The 25,239-nt window shown below is 48.8% G+C and overlaps 14 non-coding genes across 14 annotated transcripts; 5 read left to right on the forward strand and 9 right to left on the reverse strand.

The window, feature by feature from the left end:
* Positions 1-2,041: 2,041 nt before the first annotated feature.
* On the reverse strand, positions 2,042-2,126 carry trnal-cag (transfer RNA leucine (anticodon CAG)). Its single transcript has one exon. It is a non-coding gene; the product is annotated as a tRNA-Leu (tRNA).
* A 3,029-nt stretch (positions 2,127-5,155) lies between these two features.
* Positions 5,156-5,229, forward strand: trnam-cau (transfer RNA methionine (anticodon CAU)). Its single transcript has one exon. It is a non-coding gene; the product is annotated as a tRNA-Met (tRNA).
* A 1,254-nt stretch (positions 5,230-6,483) lies between these two features.
* On the reverse strand, positions 6,484-6,566 carry trnal-cag (transfer RNA leucine (anticodon CAG)). The gene has a single exon. It is a non-coding gene; the product is annotated as a tRNA-Leu (tRNA).
* Positions 6,567-10,524: 3,958 nt separating this feature from the next.
* On the reverse strand, positions 10,525-10,607 carry trnal-cag (transfer RNA leucine (anticodon CAG)). Its single transcript has one exon. It is a non-coding gene; the product is annotated as a tRNA-Leu (tRNA).
* A 1,352-nt stretch (positions 10,608-11,959) lies between these two features.
* trnal-cag (transfer RNA leucine (anticodon CAG)) lies at positions 11,960-12,042 on the reverse strand. Its single transcript has one exon. It is a non-coding gene; the product is annotated as a tRNA-Leu (tRNA).
* A 96-nt stretch (positions 12,043-12,138) lies between these two features.
* On the forward strand, positions 12,139-12,212 carry trnam-cau (transfer RNA methionine (anticodon CAU)). The gene has a single exon. It is a non-coding gene; the product is annotated as a tRNA-Met (tRNA).
* A 1,204-nt stretch (positions 12,213-13,416) lies between these two features.
* Positions 13,417-13,499, reverse strand: trnal-cag (transfer RNA leucine (anticodon CAG)). Its single transcript has one exon. It is a non-coding gene; the product is annotated as a tRNA-Leu (tRNA).
* Positions 13,500-13,595: 96 nt separating this feature from the next.
* Positions 13,596-13,669, forward strand: trnam-cau (transfer RNA methionine (anticodon CAU)). Its single transcript has one exon. It is a non-coding gene; the product is annotated as a tRNA-Met (tRNA).
* Positions 13,670-14,873: 1,204 nt separating this feature from the next.
* trnal-cag (transfer RNA leucine (anticodon CAG)) lies at positions 14,874-14,956 on the reverse strand. The gene has a single exon. It is a non-coding gene; the product is annotated as a tRNA-Leu (tRNA).
* Positions 14,957-17,987: 3,031 nt separating this feature from the next.
* Positions 17,988-18,061, forward strand: trnam-cau (transfer RNA methionine (anticodon CAU)). The gene has a single exon. It is a non-coding gene; the product is annotated as a tRNA-Met (tRNA).
* A 1,254-nt stretch (positions 18,062-19,315) lies between these two features.
* trnal-cag (transfer RNA leucine (anticodon CAG)) lies at positions 19,316-19,398 on the reverse strand. Its single transcript has one exon. It is a non-coding gene; the product is annotated as a tRNA-Leu (tRNA).
* A 3,958-nt stretch (positions 19,399-23,356) lies between these two features.
* trnal-cag (transfer RNA leucine (anticodon CAG)) lies at positions 23,357-23,439 on the reverse strand. Its single transcript has one exon. It is a non-coding gene; the product is annotated as a tRNA-Leu (tRNA).
* A 1,374-nt stretch (positions 23,440-24,813) lies between these two features.
* trnal-cag (transfer RNA leucine (anticodon CAG)) lies at positions 24,814-24,896 on the reverse strand. Its single transcript has one exon. It is a non-coding gene; the product is annotated as a tRNA-Leu (tRNA).
* Positions 24,897-24,992: 96 nt separating this feature from the next.
* trnam-cau (transfer RNA methionine (anticodon CAU)) lies at positions 24,993-25,066 on the forward strand. The gene has a single exon. It is a non-coding gene; the product is annotated as a tRNA-Met (tRNA).
* Positions 25,067-25,239: the final 173 nt, after the last annotated feature.

A 25,239-nucleotide genomic window follows, 5' to 3' on the forward strand; every position in this document is an offset into this window, starting at 1 on the left:
CAGGCCACACAACTCCTTGTCCAAGCTCTTTGTTTTCTCCAGACTGGGCTACTGTAATGCTCCCTTGGCGGGTCTTCCGGCACGTACTATCAAGCCTCTGCAACTGATCCAGGATGAAGCAGCGAGAGTGGTCTTAAATGAGCCAAAGAAAGCCCACGTCACACCTCTCTTCATAATTTTGCACTGGCTACCAATAGCTGTTCGCATCAGATTCAAGATACTGATGTTTGCCTACAAGATAACCACTGGCTCTGCAGCAATATACCTAAAGTCGCTGGTTCAGACCTATGCTTGCGTTCTGCAAGTGAACGACGCCTCGTGGTGCCATCCCAAAGAGGCACAAAATCACTCTCAAGGACCTTTTCCTGGACTGTTCCCAGCTGGTGGATCGGCTTGCCTATCTCAATTCAATCAGCGGAGGCTTTAACCATTTTCAAAAAGTGTCTAAAAACTCATCCTTGTCTTCAACGCCTACCCAATGAATACTAGCATTTGCCAAATGCTGTGTTTTTTCAAAGTTAACGCCCTGCTGGCTCAACGTAGCAGAAGACTGAAGTCTCTGTCTGCAGCCAAATGATAGATCTGTCAGAAGTGGAATTCGAACCCACGCCTCCAGGGTAGACTGCGACCTGAACGCAGCGCTTTAGACCGCTCGGCCATCCTGACACACTTGGTTGGCTAGGGATGGCCTGTTGGAGCCACACCTGAATGCACGGATCTAGAAGCTACTTATTCTCTGTTTGGGCAACCTTCAGCCCACAAGCCTCTTTGGTGCAGTTAGGCAGCGCATCAGTCTCATAATCTGAAGGTTGTGAGTTCGAGCCTCACACGGGGCAGAGTGGTGCTTTTTTTCTGATTACTGAGAGCGCTTAGACCAGGGGTATCAAACTAAATTCCTTTAGGGCCCGAGCCCTGTAGAGTGTTGTTCCAACCCTTCTCAAACACACAAGGCATGTAGTTTTCAAATGAGCCTGAAGGCCATGATTAGTTGGATCAGGTGTGTTCAATCAGGCTTGAATCTAAACTCTGCAGGTCTCCGGCCTTCCAGGGACTGAGTTTGACACCCGTGGCTTAGAAAGAAAGAGTGAGGTTCTCTGTCCCCTTCCGTGTGGGTTTCCCTGTGTCTCCTGGGGGCAAAAGGCCACAGCTCCTCTTCAGGGAAGGTGAAATGATGTTTTGTGGAAAACTGTGAGGTTCCAGGTAAATTCCCTGAATCTCATCCAGGGACATTGCGTGTAGACCCGTGCCATCCTTTTATATACAATGAAGTGAAAATTCTGCATTCATGCTGGCTAACACTGAATGAAGGCAGTGATAGCATCCCTCTCATATTCATGTAACACATGGCCACATCCTCCTGAGGTTTTGTGAAGTTTCAAAGGCCATATTGCTGCACTGGCCCAGTCCTGCAGATTTGCCTTATACAAAGTTCGGAAGATTAGACCCTTCCGATCAGAGCAGGCCACACAACTCCTTGTCCAAGCTCTTTGTTTTCTCCAGACTGGGCTACTGTTATGCTCCCTTGGCGGGTCTTCCGGCACGTACTATCAAGCCTCTGCAACTGATCCAGGATGAAGCAGCGAGAGTGGTCTTAAATGAGCCAAAGAAAGCCCACGTCACACCTCTCTTCAAAATTTTGCACTGGCTACCAATAGCTGTTCGCATCAGATTCAAGATACTGTTGTTTGCCTACAAGATAACCACTGGCTCTGCAGCAATATACCTAAAGTCGCTGGTTCAGACCTATGCTTGCGTTCTGCAAGTGAATGACGCCTCGTGGTGCCATCCCAAAGAGGCACAAAATCACTCTCAAGGACCTTTTCCTGGACTGTTCCCAGCTGGTGGATCGGCTTGCCTATCTCAATTCGAGCAGCGGAGGCTTTAACCATTTTCAAAAAGTGTCTAAAAACTCATCCTTGTCTTCAACGCCTACCCAATGAATACTAGCATTTGCCAAATGCTGTGTTTTGTCAAAGTTAACGCCCTGCTGGCTCAACGTAGCAGAAGATTGAAGTCTCTGTCTGCAGCCAAAGGATAGATCTGTCAGAAGTGGGATTCGAACCCACGCCTCCAGGGGAGACTGCGACCTGAACGCAGCGCCTTAGACCGCTCGGCCATCCTGTAACACTTGGTTGGCTAGGGATGGCCTGTTGGAGCCACACCTGAATGCAAGGATCTAGAAGCTACTTATTCTCTGTTTGGGCACCCTTCAGCCCACAAGCCTCGTTGGTGCATTTAGGCAGCGCATCAGTCTCATAATCTGAAAGTCGTGAGTTCGAGCCTCACACGGGGCAGAGTGGTGCTTTTTTTCTGATCACTGAGAGTGCTTAGACCAGGGGTATCAAACTAAATTCCTTTAGGGCCCGAGTACTGTAGAGTGTTGTTCCAACCCTTCTCAAACACACAAGGCATGTAGTTTTCAAATGAGCCTGAAGGCCATGATTAGTTGGTTTAGGTGTGTTCAATCAGGCTTGAATCTAAACTCTGCAGGTCTCCGGCCTTCCAGGGACTGAGTTTGACACCCGTGGCTTAGAAAGAAAAAGTGAGGTTCTCTGTCCCCTTCCGTGTGGGTTTCCCTGTGTCTCCTGGAGGCAAAAGACCACAGCTCCTCTTCAGGGCAGGTGAAATGATGTTTTGTGGAAAACTGTGAGGTTCCAGATAAATTCCCTGAATCTCATCCAGCGACATTGCGTGTAGACTCGTGCCATCCTTTTATATACAATGAAGTGAAAATTCTGCATTCATGCTGGCTAACACTGAATGAAGGCAGTAATAGCATCCCTCTCATATTCATGTAACACATGGCCACATCCTCCTGAGGTTTTGTGAAGTTTCAAAGGCCATATTGCTGCACTGGCCCGGTCCTGCAGATTTGCCTTAGACAAAGTTCGGAAGATTAGACCCTTCCGATCAGAGCAGGCCACACAACTCCTTGTCCAAGCTCTTTGTTTTGTCCAGACTGGGCTACTGTTATGCTCCCTTGGCGGGTCTTCCGGCACGTACTATCAAGCCTCTGCAACTGATCCAGGATGCAGCAGCGAGAGTGGTCTTCAACGAGCCAAAGAAAGCCCACGTCACACCTCTCTTCATAATTTTGCACTGGCTACCAATAGCTGTTCGCATCAGATTCAAGATACTGATGTTTGCCTACAAGATAACCACTGGCTCTGCAGCAATATACCTAAAGTCGCTGGTTCAGACCTATGCTTGCGTTCTGCAAGTGAACGACGCCTCGTCGTTCCAGGGACTGAGTTTGACACTCATGGCTTAGAAAGAAAGAGTGAGGTTCTCTGTCCCCTTCCGTGTGGGTTTCCCTGTGTCTCCTGGGGGCAAAAGGCCACAGCTCCTCTTCAGGGCAGGTGAAATGATGTTTTGTGGAAAACTGTGAGGTTCCAGGTAAATTCCCTGAATCTCATCCAGCGACATTGCGTGTAGACCCGTGCCATCCTTTTATATACAATGAAGTGAAAATTCTGCATTCATGCTGGCTAACACTGAATGAAGGCAGTAATAGCATCCCTCTCATATTCATGTAACACATGGCCACATCCTCCTGAGGTTTTGTGAAGTTTCAAAGGCCATATTGCTGCACTGGCCCGGTCCTGCAGATTTGCCTTATACAAAGTTCGGAAGATTAGACCCTTCCGATCAGAGCAGGCCACACAACTCCTTGTCCAAGCTCTTTGTTTTGTCCAGACTGGGCTACTGTTATGCTCCCTTGGCGGGTCTTCCGGCACGTACTATCAAGCCTCTGCAACTGATCCAGGATGCAGCAGCGAGAGTGGTCTTCAACGAGCCAAAGAAAGCCCACGTCACACCTCTCTTCATAATTTTGCACTGGCTACCAATAGCTGTTCGCATCAGATTCAAGATACTGATGTTTGCCTACAAGATAACCACTGGCTCTGCAGCAATATACCTAAAGTCGCTGGTTCAGACCTATGCTTGCGTTCTGCAAGTGAACGACGCCTCGTCGTTCCAGGGACTGAGTTTGACACCCGTGGCTAAGAAAGAAAGAGTGAGGTTCTCTGTCCCCTTCCGTGTAGGTTTCCCTGTGTCTCCTGCGGGCAAAAGGCCACAGCTCCTCTTCAGGGAAGGTGAAATTATGTTTTGTGGAAAACTGTGAGGTTCCAGGTAAATTCCCTGAATCTCATCCAGCGACATTGCATGTAGACCCGTGCCATCCTTTTGTATACAATGAAGTGAAAATTCTGCATTCATGCTGGCTAACACTGAATGAAGGCAGTAATACCATCCCTCTCATATTCATGTAACACATGGCCACATCCTCCTGAGGTTTTGTGAAGTTTCAATGGCCATATTGCTGCACTGGCCCGGTCCTGCAGATTTGCCTTATACAAAGTTCGGAAGATTAGACCCTTCCGATCAGAGCAGGCCACACAACTCCTTGTCCAAGCTCTTTGTTTTCTCCAGACTGGGCTACTGTTATTCTCCCTTGGCGGGTCTTCCGGCACGTACTATCAAGTCTCTGCAACTGATCCAGGATGCAGCAGCGAGAGTGGTCTTAAACGAGCCTAAGAAAGCCCACGTCACACCTCTCTTCATAATTTTGCACTGGCTACCAATAGCTGTTCGCATCAGATTCAAGATACTGATGTTTGCCTACAAGATAACCACTGGCTCTGCAGCAATATACCTAAAGTCGCTGGTTCAGACCTATGCTTGCGTTCTGCAAGTGAACGACGCCTCGTGGTGCCATCCCAAAGAGGCACAAAATCACTCTCAAGGACCTTTTCCTGGACTGTTCCCATCTGGTGGATCGGCTTGCCTATCTCAATTCGAGCAGCGGAGGCCTTAACCATTTTCAAAAAGTGTCTAAAAACTGATCCTTGTCTTCAACGCTTTCCCAAACGAATACTAGCATTTGCCTAATGCTGTGTTTTGTCAAAGTTAACATCCTGCTGGCTCAACGTAGCAGAAGACTGAAGTCTCTGTCTGCAGCCAAAGAATAGATCTGTCAGAAGTGGGATTCGAACCCATGCCTCCAGGGGAGACTTCGACCTGAACCCAGCGCCTTAGACCGCACGGCCGTCCTGACACCCTTGCTTGGCTAGGGATGGCCTGTTGGAGCCACACCTGAATGCAAGGACCTAGAAGCTAATTATTCTCTGTTTGGGCGCACTTTAGCCCACAAGCCTCGTTGGCGCAGTTAGGCAGCGCGTCAGTCTCATAATCTGAAGGTCGTGAGTTCGAGCCTCACACGGGGCAGAGTGGTGCTTTTTTTCTGATCACTGAGAGCGCTTAGACCAGGGGTATCAAACTAAATTCCTTTAGGGCCCGAGCCCTATAGAGTGTTGTTCCAACCCTTCTCAAACACACAAGGCATGTAGTTTTCAAATGAGCCTGAAGGCCATGATTAGTTGGATCAGGTGTGTTCAATCAGGCTTGAATCTAAACTCTGCAGGTCTCCGGCCTTCCAGGGACTGAGTTTGACACCCGTGGCTTAGAAAGAAAGAGTGAGGTTCTCTTTCCCCTTCCGTGTGGGTTTCCCTGTGTCTCCTGGGGGCAAAAGGCCACAGCTCCTCTTCAGGGAAGGTGAAATTATGTTTTGTGGAAAACTGTGAGGTTCCAGGTAAATTCCCTGAATCTCATCCAGCGACATTGCGTGTAGACCCGTGCCATCCTTTTGTATACAATGAAGTGAAAATTCTGCATTCATGCTGGCTAACACTGAATGAAGGCAGTAATAGCATCCCTCTCATATTCATGTAACACATGGCCACATCCTCCGTAGGTTTTGTGAAGTTTCAATGGCCATATTGCTGCACTGGCCCGGTCCTGCAGATTTGCCTTATACAAAGTTCGGAAGATTAGACCCTTCCGATCAGAGCAGGCCACACAACTCCTTGTCCAAGCTCTTTGTTTTCTCCAGTCTGGGCTACTGTTATGCTCCCTTGGCGGGTCTTCCGGCACGTACTATCAAGTCTCTGCAACTGATCCAGGATGCAGCAGCGAGAGTGGTCTTAAACGAGCCTAAGAAAGCCTCTGCAACTGATCCAGGATGCAGCAGCGAGAGTGGTCTTCAACGAGCCAAAGAAAGCCCACGTCACACCTCTCTTCATAATTTTGCACTGGCTACCAATAGCTGTTCGCATCAGATTCAAGATACTCATGTTTGCCTACAAGATAACCACTGGCCCTGCAGCAATATACCTAAAGTCGCTGGTTCAGACCTATGCTTGCGTTCTGCAAGTGAACGACGCCTCGTGGTGCCATCCCAAAGAGGCACAAAAACACTCTCAAGGACCTTTTCCTGGACTGTTCCCAGCTGGTGGATCGGCTTGCCTATCTCAATTCAATCAGCTGAGGCTTTAACCATTTTCAAAAAGTGTCTAAAATCTCATCCTTGTCTTCAACGCCTGCCCAATGAATACTAGCATTTGCCAAATGCTGTGTTTTGTCAAAGTTAACGCCCTGCTGGCTCAACGTAGCAGAAGACTGTCTGCAGCCAAAGGATAGATTTGTCAGAAGTGGGATTCGAACCCACGCCTCCAGGGGAGACTGCGACCTGAACGCAGCGCCTTAGACCGCTCGGCCATCCTGACACACTTTGTTGGCTAGGGATGGCCTGTTGGAGCCACACCTGAATGCACGGATCTAGAAGCTACTTATTCTCTGTTTGGGCGCCCTTCAGCCCACAAGCCTCTTTGGTGCAGTTAGGCAGCGCATCAGTCTCATAATCTGAAGGTCGTGAGTTCGAGCTTCACACGGGGCAGAGTGGTGCTTTTTTCTGATCACTGAGAGTGCTTAGACCAGGGGTATCAAACTAAATTCCTTTAGGGCCCGAGCCCTGTAGAGTGTTGTTCCAACCCTTCTCAAACACACAAGGCATGTAGTTTTCAAATGAGCCTGAAGGCCATGATTAGTTGGATCAGGTGTGTTCAATCAGTCTTGAATCTAAACTCTGCAGGTCTCCGGCCTTCCAGGGACTGAGTTTGACTCCCGTGGCTTAGAAAGAAAGAGTGAGGTTCTCTGTCCCCTTCCGTGTGGGTTTCCCTGTGTCTCCTGGGGCAAAAGGCCACAGCTCCTCTTCAGGGCAGGTGAAATGATGTTTTGTGGAAAACTGTGAGGTTCCAGGTAAATTCCCTGAATCTCATCCAGCGACATTGCGTGTAGACCCGTGCCATCCTTTTATATACAATGAAGTGACAATTCTGCATTCATGCTGGCTAACACTGAATGAAGGAAGTAATAGCATCCCTCTCATATTCATGTAACACATGGCCACATCCTCCTGAGGTTTTGTGAAGTTTCAAAGGCCATATTGCTGCACTGGCCCGGTCCTGCAGATTTGCCTTATACAAAGTTCGGAAGATTAGACCCTTCCGATCAGAGCAGGCCACACAACTCCTTGTCCAAGCTCTTTGTTTTCTCCAGACTGGGCTACTGTTATGCTCCCTTGGCGGGTCTTCCGGCACGTACTATCAAGCCTCTGCAACTGATCCAGGATGCAGCAGCGAGAGTGGTCTTAAACGAGCCAAAGAAAGCCCACGTCACACCTCTCTTCATAATTTTGCACTGGCTACCAATAGCTGTTCGCATCAGATTCAAGATACTGATGTTTGCCTACAAGATAACCACTGGCTCTGCAGCAATATACCTAAAGTCGCTGGTTCAGACCTATGCTTGCGTTCTGCAAGTGAACGACGCCTCGTCGTTCCAGGGACTGAGTTTGACACCCGTGGCTAAGAAAGAAAGAGTGAGGTTCTCTGTCCCCTTCCGTGTGGGTTTCCCTGTGTCTCCTGGGGGCAAAATGCCACAGCTCCTCTTCAGGGCAGGTGAAATGAGGTTTTGTGGCAAACTGTGAGCTTCCAGGTAAATTCCCTGAATCTCATCCAGCGACATTGCCTGTTGACCCGTGCCATCCTTTCATATACAATGAAGTGAAAATCCTGCATTCATGCTGGCTAACACTGCATGAAGGCAGTAATAGAATCCCTCTCATATTCATGTAACACATGGCCACGTCGTCCTGAGGTTTTGTGAAGTTTCAAAGGCCATATTGCTGCACTGGCCCGGTCCTGCAGATTTGCCTTATACAACGTTCGGGAGATTAGACCCTTCCGATCAGAGCAGGCCACACATCTCCTTGTCCAAGCTCTTTGTTTTCTCCAGACTGGGCTACTGTTATGCTCCCTTGGCGGGTCTTCCGGCACGTATTATCAAGCCTCTGCAACTGATCCAGGATGCAGCAGCGAGAGTGGTCTTCAATGAGCCAAAGAAAGCCCACGTCACACCTCTCTTCATAATTTTGCACTGGCTACCAATAGCTGTTCGCATCAGATTCAAGATACTGATGTTTGCCTACAAGATAACCACTGGCTCTGCAGCAATATACCTAAAGTCGCTGGTTCAGACCTATGCTTGCGTTCTGCAAGTGAACGACGCCTCGTGGTGCCATCCCAAAGAGGCACAAAATCACTCTCAAGGACCTTTTCCTGGACTGTTCCCAGCCGGTGGATCGGCTTGCCTATCTCAATTCGAGCAGCGGAGGCTTTAACCATTTTCAAAAAGTGTCTAAAAACTCATCCTTGTCTTGACTTCGAGCCTCACACGGGGCAGAGTGGTGCTTTTTTCTGATCACTGAGAGTGCTTAGACCAGGGGTATCAAACTAAATTCCTTTAGGGCCCGAGCCCTGTAGAGTGTTGTTCCAACCCTTCTCAAACACACAAGGCATGTAGTTTTCAAATGAGCCTGAAGGCCATGATTAGTTGGATCAGGTGTGTTCAATCAGGCTTGAATCTAAACTCTGCAGGTCTCCGGCCTTCCAGGGACTGAGTTTGACACCCGTGGCTTAGAAAGAAAGAGTGAGGTTCTCTGTCCCCTTCCGTGTGGGTTTCCCTGTGTCTCCTGGGGGCAAAAGGCCACAGCTCCTCTTCAGGGCAGGTGAAATGATGTTTTGTGGAAAACTGTGAGGTTCCAGGTAAATTCCCTGAATCTCATCCAGCGACATTGCGTGTAGACCCGTGCCATCCTTTTATATACAATGAAGTGAAAATTCTGCATTCATGCTGGCTAACACTGAATGAAGGCAGTAATAGCATCCCTCTCATATTCATGTAACACATGGCCACATCCTCCTGAGGTTTTGTGAAGTTTCAAAGGCCATATTGCTGCACTGGCCCGGTCCTGCAGATTTGCCTTATACAAAGTTCGGGAGATTAGACCCTTCCGATCAGAGCAGGCCACACAACTCCTTGTCCAAGCTCTTTGTTTTCTCCAGACTGGGCTACTGTTATGCTCCCTTGGCGGGTCTTCCGGCACGTACTATCAAGCCTCTGCAACTGATCCAGGATGCAGCAGTGAGAGTGGTCTTAAACGAGCCAAAGAAAGCCCACGTCACACCTCTCTTCATAATTTTGCACTGGCTACCAATAGCTGTTCGCATCAGATTCAAGATACTGATGTTTGCCTACAAGATAACCACTGGCTCTGCAGCAATATACCTAAAGTCGCTGGTTCAGACCTATGCTTGCGTTCTGCAAGTGAACGACGCCTCGTCGTTCCAGGGACTGAGTTTGACACCCGTGGCTAAGAAAGAAAGAGTGAGGTTCTCTGTCCCCTTCCGTGTGGGTTTCCCTGTGTCTCCTGGGGGCAAAATGCCACAGCTCCTCTTCAGGGCAGGTGAAATGAGGTTTTGTGGCAAACTGTGAGCTTCCAGGTAAATTCCCTGAATCTCATCCAGCGACATTGCTTGTAGACCCGTGCCATCCTTTCATATACAATGAAGTGAAAATTCTGCATTCATGCTGTGTAACACTGAATGAAGGCAGTAATAGAATCCCTCTCATAGTCATGTAACACATGGCCACGTCGTCCTGAGGTTTTGTGAAGTTTCAAAGGCCATATTGCTGCACTGGCCCGGTCCTGCAGATTTGCCTTATACAACGTTCGGGAGATTAGACCCTTCCGATCAGAGCAGGCCACACAACTCCTTGTCCAAGCTCTTTGTTTTCTCCAGACTGGGCTACTGTTATGCTCCCTTGGCGGGTCTTCCGGCACGTACTATCAAGCCTCTGCAACTGATCCAGGATGCAGCAGCGAGAGTGGTCTTCAACGAGCCAAAGAAAGCCCACGTCACACCTCTCTTCATAATTTTGCACTGGCTACCAATAGCTGTTCGCATCAGATTCAAGATACTGATGTTTGCCTACAAGATAACCACTGGCTCTGCAGCAATATACCTAAAGTCGCTGGTTCAGACCTATGCTTGCATTCTGCAAGTGAACGACGCCTCGTGGTGCCATCCCAAAGAGGCACAAAATCACTCTCAAGGACCTTTTCCTGGACTGTTCCCAGCTGGTGGATCGGCTTGCCTATCTCAATTCAATCAGCGGAGGCTTTAACCATTTTCAAAAAGTGTCTAAAAACTCATCCTTGTCTTCAACTTCTGCCCAATGAATACTAGCATTTGCCAAATGCTGTGTTTTGACAAAGTTAACGCCCTGCTGGCTCAACGTAGCAGAAGACTGAAGTCTTTGTCTGCAGCCAAAGGATAGATCTGTCAAAAGTGGGATTTGAACCCACGCCTCCAGGGGAGACTGCGACCTGAACGCAGCGCCTTAGACCGCTCGGCCATCCTGACACACTTGGTTGGCTAGGGATGGCCTGTTGGAGCCACACCTGAATGCACGGATCTAGAAGCTACTTATTCTCTGTTTGGGCTCCCTTTAGTTAGGCAGCGCGTCAGTCTCATAATCTGAAGGTCGTGAGTTCGAGCCTCACACGGGGCAGAGTGGTGCTTTTTTCTGATCACTGAGAGCGCTTAGACCAGGGGTATCAAACTAAATTCCTTTAGGGCCCGAGCCCTGTAGAGTGTTCTTCCAACCCTTCTCAAACACACAAGGCATGTAGTTTTCAAATGAGCCTGAAGGCCATGATTAGTTGGATCAGGTGTGTTCAATCAGGCTTGAATCTAAACTCTGCAGGTCTCCGGCCTTCCAGGGACTGAGTTTGACACCCGTGGCTTAGAAAGAAAGAGTGAGGTTCTCTGTCCCCTTCCGTGTGGGTTTCCCTGTGTCTCCTGGGGGCAAAAGGCCACAGCTCCTCTTCAGGGAAGGTGAAATGATGTTTTGTGGAAAACTGTGAGGTTCCAGGTAAATTCCCTGAATCTCATCCAGCGACATTGCGTGTAGACCCGTGCCATCCTTTTGTACACAATGAAGTGAAAATACTGCATTCATGCTGGCTAACACTGAATGAAGGCAGTAATAGCATCCCTCTCATATTCATGTAACACATGGCCACATCCTCCTGAGGTTTTGTGAAGTTTCAATGGCCATATTGCTGCACTGGCCCGGTCCTGCAGATTTGCCTTATACAAAGTTCGGAAGATTAGACCCTTCCGATCAGAGCAGGCCACACAACTCCTTGTCCAAGCTCTTTGTTTTCTCCAGACTGGGCTACTGTTATGCTCCCTTGGCGGGTCTTCCGGCACGTACTATCAAGCCTCTGCAACTGATCCAGGATGCAGCAGCGAGAGTGGTCTTAAACGAGCCAAAGAAAGCCCACGTCACACCTTTCTTCATAATTTTGCACTGGCTACCAATAGCTGTTCGCATCAGATTCAAGATACTGATGTTTGCCTACAAGATAACCACTGGCTCTGCAGCAATATACCTAAAGTCGCTGGTTCAGACCTATGCTTGCGTTCTGCAAGTGAACGACGCCTCGTGGTGCCATCCCAAAGAGGCACAAAATCACTCTCAAGGACCTTTTCCTGGACTGTTCCCAGCTGGTGGATCGGCTTGCCTATCTCAATTCAATCAGCGGAGGTTTTAACCATTTTCAAAAAGTGTCTAAAAACTCATCTTTGTCTTCAACTTCTGCCCAATGAATACTAGCATTTGCCAAATGCTGTGTTTTGTCAAAGTTAACGCCCTGCTGGCTCAACGTAGCAGAAGACTGAAGTCTCTGTCTGCAGCCAAAGGATAGATCTGTCAAAAGTGGGATTTGAACCCACGCCTCCAGGGGAGACTGCGACCTGAACGCAGCGCCTTAGACCGCTCGGCCATCCTGACACACTTGGTTGGCTAGGGATGGCCTGTTGGAGCCACACCTGAATGCACGGATCTAGAAGCTACTTATTCTCTGTTTGGGCTCCCTTTAGCCCACAAGCCTCGTTGGCACAGTTAGGCAGCGCGTCAGTCTCATAATCTGAAGGTCGTGAGTTCGAGCCTCACACGGGGCAGAGTGGTGCTTTTTTCTGATCACTGAGAGCGCTTAGACCAGGGGTATCAAACTAAATTCCTTTAGGGCCCGAGCCCTGTAGAGTGTTCTTCCAACCCTTCTCAAACACACAAGGCATGTAGTTTTCAAATGAGCCTGAAGGCCATGATTAGTTGGATCAGGTGTGTTCAATCAGGCTTGAATCTAAACTCTGCAGGTCTCCGGCCTTCCAGGGACTGAGTTTGACACCCGTGGCTTAGAAAGAAAGAGTGAGGTTCTCTGTCCCCTTCCGTGTGGGTTTCCCTGTGTCTCCTGGGGGCAAAAGGCCACAGCTCCTCTTCAGGGCAGGTGAAATGATGTTTTGTGGAAAACTGTGAGGTTCCAGGTAAATTCCCTGAATCTCATCCAGCGACATTGCGTGGAGACCCGTGCCATCCTTTTGTACACAATGAAGTGAAAATACTGCATTCATGCTGGCTAACACTGAATGAAGGCAGTAATAGCATCCCTCTCATATTCATGTAACACATGGCCACATCCTCCTGAGGTTTTGTGAAGTTTCAATGGCCATATTGCTGCACTGGCCCGGTCCTGCAGATTTGCCTTATACAAAGTTCGGAAGATTAGACCCTTCCGATCAGAGCAGGCCACACAACTCCTTGTCCAAGCTCTTTGTTTTCTCCAGACTGGGCTACTGTTATGCTCCCTTGGCGGGTCTTCCGGCACGTACTATCAAGCCTCTGCAACTGATCCAGGATGCAGCAGCGAGAGTGGTCTTAAACGAGCCAAAGAAAGCCCACGTCACACCTTTCTTCATAATTTTGCACTGGCTACCAATAGCTGTTCGCATCAGATTCAAGATACTGATGTTTGCCTACAAGATAACCACTGGCTCTGCAGCAATATACCTAAAGTCGCTGGTTCAGACCTATGCTTGCGTTCTGCAAGTGAACGACGCCTCGTGGTGCCATCCCAAAGAGGCACAAAATCACTCTCAAGGACCTTTTCCTGGACTGTTCCCAGCTGGTGGATCGGCTTGCCTATCTCAATTCAATCAGCGGAGGCTTTAACCATTTTTAAAAAGTGTCTAAAAACTCATCCTTGTCTTCAACTTCTGCCCAATGAATACTAGCATTTGCCAAATGCTGTGTTTTGTCAAAGTTAACGACCTGCTGGCTCAACGTAGCAGAAGACTGAAGTCTCTGTCTGCAGCCAAAGGATAGATCTGTCAGAAGTGGGATTCGGACCCACGCCTCCAGGGGAGACTGCGACCTGAACGCAGCGCCTTAGACCGCTCGGCCATCCTGACACACTTGGTTGGCTAGGGATGGCCTGTTGGAGCCACACCTGAATGCACGGATCTAGAAGCTACTTATTCTCTGTTTGGGCGCACTTTAGCCCACAAGCCTTGTTGGCGCAGTTAGGCAGCGCGTCAGTCTCATAATCTGAAGGTCGTGAGTTCGAGCCTCACACGGGGCAGAGTGGTGCTTTTTTCTGATCACTGAGAGCGCTTAGACCAGGGGTATCAAACTAAATTCCTTTAGGGCCCTAGCCCTGTAGAGTGTTCTTCCAACCCTTCTCAAACACACAAGGCATGTAGTTTTCAAATGAGCCTGAAGGCCATGATTAGTTGGATCAGGTGTTTTCAATCAGGCTTGAATCTAAACTCTGCAGGTCTCCGGCCTTCCAGGGACTGAGTTTGACACCCGTGGCTTAGAAAGAAAGAGTGAGGTTCTCTGTCCCCTTCCGTGTGGGTTTCCCTGTGTCTCCTGGGGGCAAAAGGCCACAGCTCCTCTTCAGGGAAGGTGAAATGATGTTTTGTGGAAAACTTTGAGGTTCCAGGTAAATTCCCTGAATCTCATCCAGCGACATTGCGTGTAGACCCGTGCCATCCTTTTGTACACAATGAAGTGAAAATTCTGCATTCATGCTGGCTAACACTGCATGAAGGCAGTAATAGAATCCCTCTCATATTCATGTAACACATGGCCACGTCGTCCTGAGGTTTTGTGAAGTTTCAAAGGCCATATTGCTGCACTGGCCCGGTCCTGCAGATTTGCCTTATACAACGTTCGGGAGATTAGACCCTTCCGATCAGAGCAGGCCACACAACTCCTTGTCCAAGCTCTTTGTTTTCTCCAGACTGGGCTACTGTTATGCTCCCTTGGCGGGTCTTCCGGCACGTACTATCAAGCCTCTGCAACTGATCCAGGATGCAGCAGCGAGAGTGGTCTTCAACGAGCCAAAGAAAGCCCACGTCACACCTCTCTTCATAATTTTGCACTGGCTACCAATAGCTGTTCACATCAGATTCAAGATACTGATGTTTGCCTACAAGATAACCACTGGCTCTGCAGCAATATACCTAAAGTCGCTGGTTCAGACCTATGCTTGCGTTCTGCAAGTGAACGACGCCTCGTGGTGCCATCCCAAAGAGGCACAAAATCACTCTCAAGGACCTTTTCCTGGACTGTTCCCAGCTGGTGGATCGGCTTGCCTATCTCAATTCAATCAGCGGAGGCTTTAACCATTTTCAAAAAGTGTCTAAAAACTCATCCTTGTCTTCAACTTCTGCCCAATGAATACTAGCATTTGCCAAATGCTGTGTTTTGTCAAAGTTAACGACCTGCTGGCTCAACGTAGCAGAAGAGTGAAGTCTCTGTCTGCAGCCAAAGGATAGATCTGTCAGAAGTGGGATTCGAACCCATGCCTCCAGGGGAGACTGTGACCTGAACGCAGCGCCTTAGACCGCTCGGCCATCCTGACACCCTTAATTGGCTAGCGATGGCCTGTTGGACCCACACCTGAATGCAAGGATCTAGAAGCTACTTATTCTCTGTTTGGGCACCCTTCAGCCCACAAGCCTCGTTGGTGCATTTAGGCAGCGCATCAGTCTCATAATCTGAAAGTCGTGAGTTCGAGCCTCACACGGGGCAGAGTGGTGCTTTTTTTCTGATCACTGAGAGTGCTTAGACCAGGGGTATCAAACTAAATTCCTTTAGGGCCCGAGCACTGTAGAGTGTTGTTCCAACCCTTCTCAAACACACAAGGCATGTAGTTTTCAAATGAGCCTGAAGGCCATGATTAGTTGGTTTAGGTGTGTTCAATCAGGCTTGAATCTAAACTCTGCAGGTCTCCGGCCTTCCAGGGACTGAGTTTGACACCCGTGGCTTAGAAAGAAAAAGTGAGGTTCTCTGTCCCCTTCCGTGTGGGTTTCCCTGTGTCTCCTGGAGGCAAAAGACCACAGCTCCTCTTCAGGGCAGGTGAAATGATGTTTTGTGGAAAACTGTGAGGTTCCAGGTAAATTCCCTGAATCTCATCCAGCGACATTGCGTGTAGACTCGTGCCATCCTTTTATATACAATGAAGTGAAAATTCTGCATTCATGCTGGCTAACACTGAATGAAGGCAGTAATAGCATCCCTCTCATATTCATGTAACACATGGCCACATCCTCCTGAGGTTTTGTGAAGTTTCAAAGGCCATATTGCTGCACTGGCCCGGTCCTGCAGATTTGCCTTAGACAAAGTTCGGAAGATTAGACCCTTCCGATCAGAGCAGGCCACACAACTCCTTGTCCAAGCTCTTTGTTTTGTCCAGACTGGGCTACTGTTATGCTCCCTTGGCGGGTCTTCCGGCACGTACTATCAAGCCTCTGCAACTGATCCAGGATGCAGCAGCGAGAGTGGTCTTCAACGAGCCAAAGAAAGCTCACGTCACACCTCTCTTCATAATTTTGCACTGGCTACCAATAGCTGTTCGCATCAGATTCAAGATACTGATGTTTGCCTACAAGATAACCACTGGCTCTGCAGCAATATACCTAAAGTCGCTGGTTCAGACCTATGCTTGCGTTCTGCAAGTGAACGACGCCTCGTCGTTCCAGGGATTGAGTTTGACACCCATGGCTTAGAAAGAAAGAGTGAGGTTCTCTGTCCCCTTCCGTGTGGGTTTCCCTGTGTCTCCTGGGGGCAAAAGGCCACAGCTCCTCTTCAGGGCAGGTGAAATGATGTTTTGTGGAAAACTGTGAGGTTCCAGGTAAATTCCCTGAATCTCATCCAGCGACATTGCGTGTAGACCCGTGCCATCCTTTTATATACAATGAAGTGTAAATTCTGCATTCATGCTGGCTAACACTGAATGAAGGCAGTAATAGCATCCCTCTCATATTCATGTAACACATGGCCACATCCTCCTGAGGTTTTGTGAAGTTTCAAAGGCCATATTGCTGCACTGGCCCGGTCCTGCAGATTTGCCTTATACAAAGTTCGGAAGATTAGACCCTTCCGATCAGAGCAGGCCACACAACTCCTTGTCCAAGCTCTTTGTTTTGTCCAGACTGGGCTACTGTTATGCTCCCTTGGCGGGTCTTCCGGCACGTACTATCAAGCCTCTGCAACTGATCCAGGATGCAGCAGCGAGAGTGGTCTTCAACGAGCCAAAGAAAGCCCACGTCACACCTCTCTTCATAATTTTGCACTGGCTACCAATAGCTGTTCGCATCAGATTCAAGATACTGATGTTTGCCTACAAGATAACCACTGGCTCTGCAGCTATATACCTTAAGTCGCTGGTTCAGACCTATGCTTAAGTTCTGCAAGTGAACGACGCCTCGTCATTCCAGGGACTGAGTTTGACACCCGTGGCTAAGAAAGAAAGAGTGAGGTTCTCTGTCCCCTTCCGTGTAGGTTTCCCTGTGTCTCCTGCGGGCAAAAGGCCACAGCTCCTCTTCAGGGAAGGTGAAATTATGTTTTGTGGAAAACTGTGAGGTTCCAGGTAAATTCCCTGAATCTCATCAAGCGACATTGCATGTAGACCCGTGCCATCCTTTTGTATACAATGAAGTGAAAATTCTGCATTCATGCTGGCTAACACTGAATGAAGGCAGTAATACCATCCCTCTCATATTCATGTAACACATGGCCACATCCTCCTGAGGTTTTGTGAAGTTTCAATGGCCATATTGCTGCACTGGCCCGGTCCTGCAGATTTGCCTTATACAAAGTTCGGAAGATTAGACCCTTCCGATCAGAGCAGGCCACACAACTCCTTGTCCAAGCTCTTTGTTTTCTCCAGACTGGGCTACTGTTATTCTCCCTTGGCGGGTCTTCCGGCACGTACTATCAAGTCTCTGCAACTGATCCAGGATGCAGCAGCGAGAGTGGTCTTAAACGAGCCTAAGAAAGCCCACGTCACACCTCTCTTCATAATTTTGCACTGGCTACCAATAGCTGTTCGCATCAGATTCAAGATACTGATGTTTGCCTACAAGATAACCACTGGCTCTGCAGCAATATACCTAAAGTCGCTGGTTCAGACCTATGCTTGCGTTCTGCAAGTGAACGACGCCTCGTGGTGCCATCCCAAAGAGGCACAAAATCACTCTCAAGGACCTTTTCCTGGACTGTTCCCATCTGGTGGATCGGCTTGCCTATCTCAATTCGAGCAGCGGAGGCCTTAACCATTTTCAAAAAGTGTCTAAAAACTCATCCTTGTCTTCAACGCTTTCCCAAACGAATACTAGCATTTGCCTAATGCTGTGTTTTGTCAAAGTTAACATCCTGCTGGCTCAACGTAGCAGAAGACTGAAGTCTCTGTCTGCAGCCAAAGAATAGATCTGTCAGAAGTGGGATTCGAACCCATGCCTCCAGGTGAGACTTCGACCTGAACCCAGCGCCTTAGACCGCACGGCCGTCCTGACACCCTTGCTTGGCTAGGGATGGCCTGTTGGAGCCACACCTGAATGCAAGGACCTAGAAGCTACTTATTCTCTGTTTGGGCGCACTTTAGCCCACAAGCCTCGTTGGCGCAGTTAGGCAGCGCGTCAGTCTCATAATCTGAAGGTTGTGAGTTCGAGCTTCACACGGGGCAGAGTGGTGCTTTTTTTCTGATCACTGAGAGCGCTTAGACCAGGGGTATCAAACTAAATTCCTTTAGGGCCCGAGCCCTATAGAGTGTTGTTCCAACCCTTCTCAAACACACAAGGCATGTAGTTTTCAAATGAGCCTGAAGGCCATGATTAGTTGGATCAGGTGTGTTCAATCAGGCTTGAATCTAAACTCTGCAGGTCTCCGGCCTTCCAGGGACTGAGTTTGACACCCGTGGCTTAGAAAGAAAGAGTGAGGTTCTCTTTCCCCTTCCGTGTGGGTTTCCCTGTGTCTCCTGGGGGCAAAAGGCCACAGCTCCTCTTCAGGGAAGGTGAAATTATGTTTTGTGGAAAACTGTGAGGTTCCAGGTAAATTCCCTGAATCTCATCCAGCGACATTGCGTGTAGACCCGTGCCATCCTTTTGTATACAATGAAGTGAAAATTCTGCATTCATGCTGGCTAACACTGAATGAAGGCAGTAATAGCATCCCTCTCATATTCATGTAACACATGGCCACATCCTCCGTAGGTTTTGTGAAGTTTCAATGGCCATATTGCTGCACTGGCCCGGTCCTGCAGATTTGCCTTATACAAAGTTCGGAAGATTAGACCCTTCCGATCAGAGCAGGCCACACAACTCCTTGTCCAAGCTCTTTGTTTTCTCCAGTCTGGGCTACTGTTATGCTCCCTTGGCGGGTCTTCCGGCACGTACTATCAAGTCTCTGCAACTGATCCAGGATGCAGCAGCGAGAGTGGTCTTAAACGAGCCTAAGAAAGCCTCTGCAACTGATCCAGGATGCAGCAGCGAGAGTGGTCTTCAACGAGCCAAAGAAAGCCCACGTCACACCTCTCTTCATAATTTTGCACTGGCTACCAATAGCTGTTCGCATCAGATTCAAGATACTCATGTTTGCCTACAAGATAACCACTGGCCCTGCAGCAATATACCTAAAGTCGCTGGTTCAGACCTATGCTTGCGTTCTGCAAGTGAACGACGCCTCGTGGTGCCATCCCAAAGAGGCACAAAAACACTCTCAAGGACCTTTTCCTGGACTGTTCCCAGCTGGTGGATCGGCTTGCCTATCTCAACTCAATCAGCTGAGGCTTTAACCATTTTCAAAAAGTGTCTAAAATCTCATCCTTGTCTTCAACGCCTGCCCAATGAATACTAGCATTTGCCAAATGCTGTGTTTTGTCAAAGTTAACGCCCTGCTGGCTCAACGTAGCAGAAGACTGTCTGCAGCCAAAGGATAGATTTGTCAGAAGTGGGATTCGAACCCACGCCTCCAGGGGAGACTGCGACCTGAACGCAGCGCCTTAGACCGCTCGGCCATCCTGACACACTTTGTTGGCTAGGGATGGCCTGTTGGAGCCACACCTGAATGCACGGATCTAGAAGCTACTTATTCTCTGTTTGGGCGCCCTTCAGCCCACAAGCCTCTTTGGTGCAGTTAGGCAGCGCATCAGTCTCATAATCTGAAGGTCGTGAGTTCGAGCTTCACACGGGGCAGAGTGGTGCTTTTTTCTGATCACTGAGAGTGCTTAGACCAGGGGTATCAAACTAAATTCCTTTAGGGCCCGAGCCCTGTAGAGTGTTGTTCCAACCCTTCTCAAACACACAAGGCATGTAGTTTTCAAATGAGCCTGAAGGCCATGATTAGTTGGATCAGGTGTGTTCAATCAGTCTTGAATCTAAACTCTGCAGGTCTCCGGCCTTCCAGGGACTGAGTTTGACTCCCGTGGCTTAGAAAGAAAGAGTGAGGTTCTCTGTCCCCTTCCGTGTGGGTTTCCCTGTGTCTCCTGGGGCAAAAGGCCACAGCTCCTCTTCAGGGCAGGTGAAATGATGTTTTGTGGAAAACTGTGAGGTTCCAGGTAAATTCCCTGAATCTCATCCAGCGACATTGCGTGTAGACCCGTGCCATCCTTTTATATACAATGAAGTGACAATTCTGCATTCATGCTGGCTAACACTGAATGAAGGCAGTAATAGCATCCCTCTCATATTCATGTAACACATGGCCACATCCTCCTGAGGTTTTGTGAAGTTTCAAAGGCCATATTGCTGCACTGGCCCGGTCCTGCAGATTTGCCTTATACAAAGTTCGGAAGATTAGACCCTTCCGATCAGAGCAGGCCACACAACTCCTTGTCCAAGCTCTTTGTTTTCTCCAGACTGGGCTACTGTTATGCTCCCTTGGCGGGTCTTCCGGCACGTACTATCAAGCCTCTGCAACTGATCCAGGATGCAGCAGCGAGAGTGGTCTTAAACGAGCCAAAGAAAGCCCACGTCACACCTCTCTTCATAATTTTGCACTGGCTACCAATAGCTGTTCGCATCAGATTCAAGATACTGATGTTTGCCTACAAGATAACCACTGGCTCTGCAGCAATATACCTAAAGTCGCTGGTTCAGACCTATGCTTGCGTTCTGCAAGTGAACGACGCCTCGTCGTTCCAGGGACTGAGTTTGACACCCGTGGCTAAGAAAGAAAGAGTGAGGTTCTCTGTCCCCTTCCGTGTGGTTTTCCCTGTGTCTCCTGGGGGCAAAATGCCACAGCTCCTCTTCAGGGCAGGTGAAATGAGGTTTTGTGGCAAACTGTGAGCTTCCAGGTAAATTCCCTGAATCTCATCCAGCGACATTGCCTGTTGACCCGTGCCATCCTTTCATATACAATGAAGTGAAAATCCTGCATTCATGCTGGCTAACACTGCATGAAGGCAGTAATAGAATCCCTCTCATATTCATGTAACACATGGCCACGTCGTCCTGAGGTTTTGTGAAGTTTCAAAGGCCATATTGCTGCACTGGCCCAGTCCTGCAGATTTGCCTTATACAACGTTCGGGAGATTAGACCCTTCCGATCAGAGCAGGCCACACATCTCCTTGTCCAAGCTCTTTGTTTTCTCCAGACTGGGCTACTGTTATGCTCCCTTGGCGGGTCTTCCGGCACGTATTATCAAGCCTCTGCAACTGATCCAGGATGCAGCAGCGAGAGTGGTCTTCAATGAGCCAAAGAAAGCCCACGTCACACCTCTCTTCATAATTTTGCACTGGCTACCAATAGCTGTTCGCATCAGATTCAAGATACTGATGTTTGCCTACAAGATAACCACTGGCTCTGCAGCAATATACCTAAAGTCGCTGGTTCAGACCTATGCTTGCGTTCTGCAAGTGAACGACGCCTCGTGGTGCCATCCCAAAGAGGCACAAAATCACTCTCAAGGACCTTTTCCTGGACTGTTCCCAGCCGGTGGATCGGCTTGCCTATCTCAATTCGAGCAGCGGAGGCTTTAACCATTTTCAAAAAGTGTCTAAAAACTCATCCTTGTCTTGAGTTCGAGCCTCACACGGGGCAGAGTGGTGCTTTTTTCTGATCACTGAGAGTGCTTAGACCAGGGGTATCAAACTAAATTCCTTTAGGGCCCGAGCCCTGTAGAGTGTTGTTCCAACCCTTCTCAAACACACAAGGCATGTAGTTTTCAAATGAGCCTGAAGGCCATGATTAGTTGGATCAGGTGTGTTCAATCAGGCTTGAATCTAAACTCTGCAGGTCTCCGGCCTTCCAGGGACTGAGTTTGACACCCGTGGCTTAGAAAGAAAGAGTGAGGTTCTCTGTCCCCTTCCGTGTGGGTTTCCCTGTGTCTCCTGGGGGCAAAAGGCCACAGCTCCTCTTCAGGGCAGGTGAAATGATGTTTTGTGGAAAACTGTGAGGTTCCAGGTAAATTCCCTGAATCTCATCCAGCGACATTGCGTGTAGACCCGTGCCATCCTTTTATATACAATGAAGTGAAAATTCTGCATTCATGCTGGCTAACACTGAATGAAGGCAGTAATAGCATCCCTCTCATATTCATGTAACACATGGCCACATCCTCCTGAGGTTTTGTGAAGTTTCAAAGGCCATATTGCTGCACTGGCCCGGTCCTGCAGATTTGCCTTATACAAAGTTCGGGAGATTAGACCCTTCCGATCAGAGCAGGCCACACAACTCCTTGTCCAAGCTCTTTGTTTTCTCCAGACTGGGCTACTGTTATGCTCCCTTGGCGGGTCTTCCGGCACGTACTATCAAGCCTCTGCAACTGATCCAGGATGCAGCAGTGAGAGTGGTCTTAAACGAGCCAAAGAAAGCCCACGTCACACCTCTCTTCATAATTTTGCACTGGCTACCAATAGCTGTTCGCATCAGATTCAAGATACTGATGTTTGCCTACAAGATAACCACTGGCTCTGCAGCAATATACCTAAAGTCGCTGGTTCAGACCTATGCTTGCGTTCTGCAAGTGAACGACGCCTCGTCGTTCCAGGGACTGAGTTTGACACCCGTGGCTAAGAAAGAAAGAGTGAGGTTCTCTGTCCCCTTCCGTGTGGGTTTCCCTGTGTCTCCTGGGGGCAAAATGCCACAGCTCCTCTTCAGGGCAGGTGAAATGAGGTTTTGTGGCAAACTGTGAGCTTCCAGGTAAATTCCCTGAATCTCATCCAGCGACATTGCTTGTAGACCCGTGCCATCCTTTCATATACAATGAAGTGAAAATTCTGCATTCATGCTGTGTAACACTGAATGAAGGCAGTAATAGAGTCCCTCTCATAGTCATGTAACACATGGCCACGTCGTCCTGAGGTTTTGTGAAGTTTCAAAGGCCATATTGCTGCACTGGCCCGGTCCTGCAGATTTGCCTTATACAACGTTCGGGAGATTAGACCCTTCCGATCAGAGCAGGCCACACAACTCCTTGTCCAAGCTCTTTGTTTTCTCCAGACTGGGCTACTGTTATGCTCCCTTGGCGGGTCTTCCGGCACGTACTATCAAGCCTCTGCAACTGATCCAGGATGCAGCAGCGAGAGTGGTCTTCAACGAGCCAAAGAAAGCCCACGTCACACCTCTCTTCATAATTTTGCACTGGCTACCAATAGCTGTTCGCATCAGATTCAAGATACTGATGTTTGCCTACAAGATAACCACTGGCTCTGCAGCAATATACCTAAAGTCGCTGGTTCAGACCTATGCTTGCATTCTGCAAGTGAACGACGCCTCGTGGTGCCATCCCAAAGAGGCACAAAATCACTCTCAAGGACCTTTTCCTGGACTGTTCCCAGCTGGTGGATCGGCTTGCCTATCTCAATTCAATCAGCGGAGGCTTTAACCATTTTCAAAAAGTGTCTAAAAACTCATCCTTGTCTTCAACTTCTGCCCAATGAATACTAGCATTTGCCAAATGCTGTGTTTTGACAAAGTTAACGCCCTGCTGGCTCAACGTAGCAGAAGACTGAAGTCTCTGTCTGCAGCCAAAGGATAGATCTGTCAAAAGTGGGATTTGAACCCACGCCTCCAGGGGAGACTGTGACCTGAACGCAGCGCCTTAGACCGCTCGGCCATCCTGACACACTTGGTTGGCTAGGGATGGCCCTTTGGAGCCACACCTGAATGCACGGATCTAGAAGCTACTTATTCTCTGTTTGGGCGCACTTTAGCCCACAAGCCTTGTTGGCGCAGTTAGGCAGCGCGTCAGTCTCATAATCTGAAGGTCGTGAGTCCGAGCCTCACTCGGGGCAGAGTGGTGCTTTTTTCTGATCACTGAGAGCGCTTAGACCAGGGGTATCAAACTAAATTCCTTTAGGGCCCTAGCCCTGTAGAGTGTTCTTCCAACCCTTCTCAAACACACAAGGCATGTAGTTTTCAAATGAGCCTGAAGGCCATGATTAGTTGGATCAGGTGTTTTCAATCAGGCTTGAATCTAAACTCTGCAGGTCTCCGGCCTTCCAGGGACTGAGTTTGACACCCGTGGCTTAGAAAGAAAGAGTGAGGTTCTCTGTCCCCTTCCGTGTGGGTTTCCCTGTGTCTCCTGGGGGCAAAAGGCCACAGCTCCTCTTCAGGGAAGGTGAAATGATGTTTTGTGGAAAACTGTGAGGTTCCAGGTAAATTCCCTGAATCTCATCCAGCGACATTGCGTGTAGACCCGTGCCATCCTTTTGTACACAATGAAGTGAAAATTCTGCATTCATGCTGGCTAACACTGCATGAAGGCAGTAATAGAATCCCTCTCATATTCATGTAAAACATGGCCACGTCGTCCTGAGGTTTTGTGAAGTTTCAAAGGCCATATTGCTGCACTGGCCCGGTCCTGCAGAATTGCCTTATACAACGTTCGGGAGATTAGACCCTTCCGATCAGAGCAGGCCACACAACTCCTTGTCCAAGCTCTTTGTTTTCTCCAGACTGGGCTACTGTTATGCTCCCTTGGCGGGTCTTCCGGCACGTACTATCAAGCCTCTGCAACTGATCCAGGATGCAGCAGCGAGAGTGGTCTTCAACGAGCCAAAGAAAGCCCACGTCACACCTCTCTTCATAATTTTGCACTGGCTACCAATAGCTGTTCACATCAGATTCAAGATACTGATGTTTGCCTACAAGATAACCACTGGCTCTGCAGCAATATACCTAAAGTCGCTGGTTCAGACCTATGCTTGCGTTCTGCAAGTGAACGACGCCTCGTGGTGCCATCCCAAAGAGGCACAAAATCACTCTCAAGGACCTTTTCCTGGACTGTTCCCAGCTGGTGGATCGGCTTGCCTATCTCAATTCAATCAGCGGAGGCTTTAACCATTTTCAAAAAGTGTCTAAAAACTCATCCTTGTCTTCAACTTCTGCCCAATGAATACTAGCATTTGCCAAATGCTGTGTTTTGTCAAAGTTAACGACCTGCTGGCTCAACGTAGCAGAAGACTGAAGTCTCTGTCTGCAGCCAAAGGATAGATCTGTCAGAAGTGGGATTCGAACCCACGCCTCCAGGGGAGACTGCGACCTGAACGCAGCGCCTTAGACCGCTCGGCCATCCTGACACACTTGGTTGGCTAGGGATGGCCTGTTGGAGCCACACCTGAATGCACGGATCTAGAAGCTACTTATTCTCTGTTTGGGCGCACTTTAGCCCACAAGCCTTGTTGGCGCAGTTAGGCAGCGCGTCAGTCTCATAATCTGAAGGTCGTGAGTCCGAGCCTCACACGGGGCAGAGTGGTGCTTTTTTCTGATCACTGAGAGCGCTTAGACCAGGGGTATCAAACTAAATTCCTTTAGGGCCCTAGCCCTGTAGAGTGTTCTTCCAACCCTTCTCAAACACACAAGGCATGTAGTTTTCAAATGAGCCTGAAGGCCATGATTAGTTGGATCAGGTGTTTTCAATCA

The sequence above is a fragment of the Carassius carassius genome, chromosome 22 (genome assembly GCF_963082965.1).
Source record: "Carassius carassius chromosome 22, fCarCar2.1, whole genome shotgun sequence".
Lineage (NCBI taxonomy): Eukaryota > Metazoa > Chordata > Actinopteri > Cypriniformes > Cyprinidae > Carassius > Carassius carassius.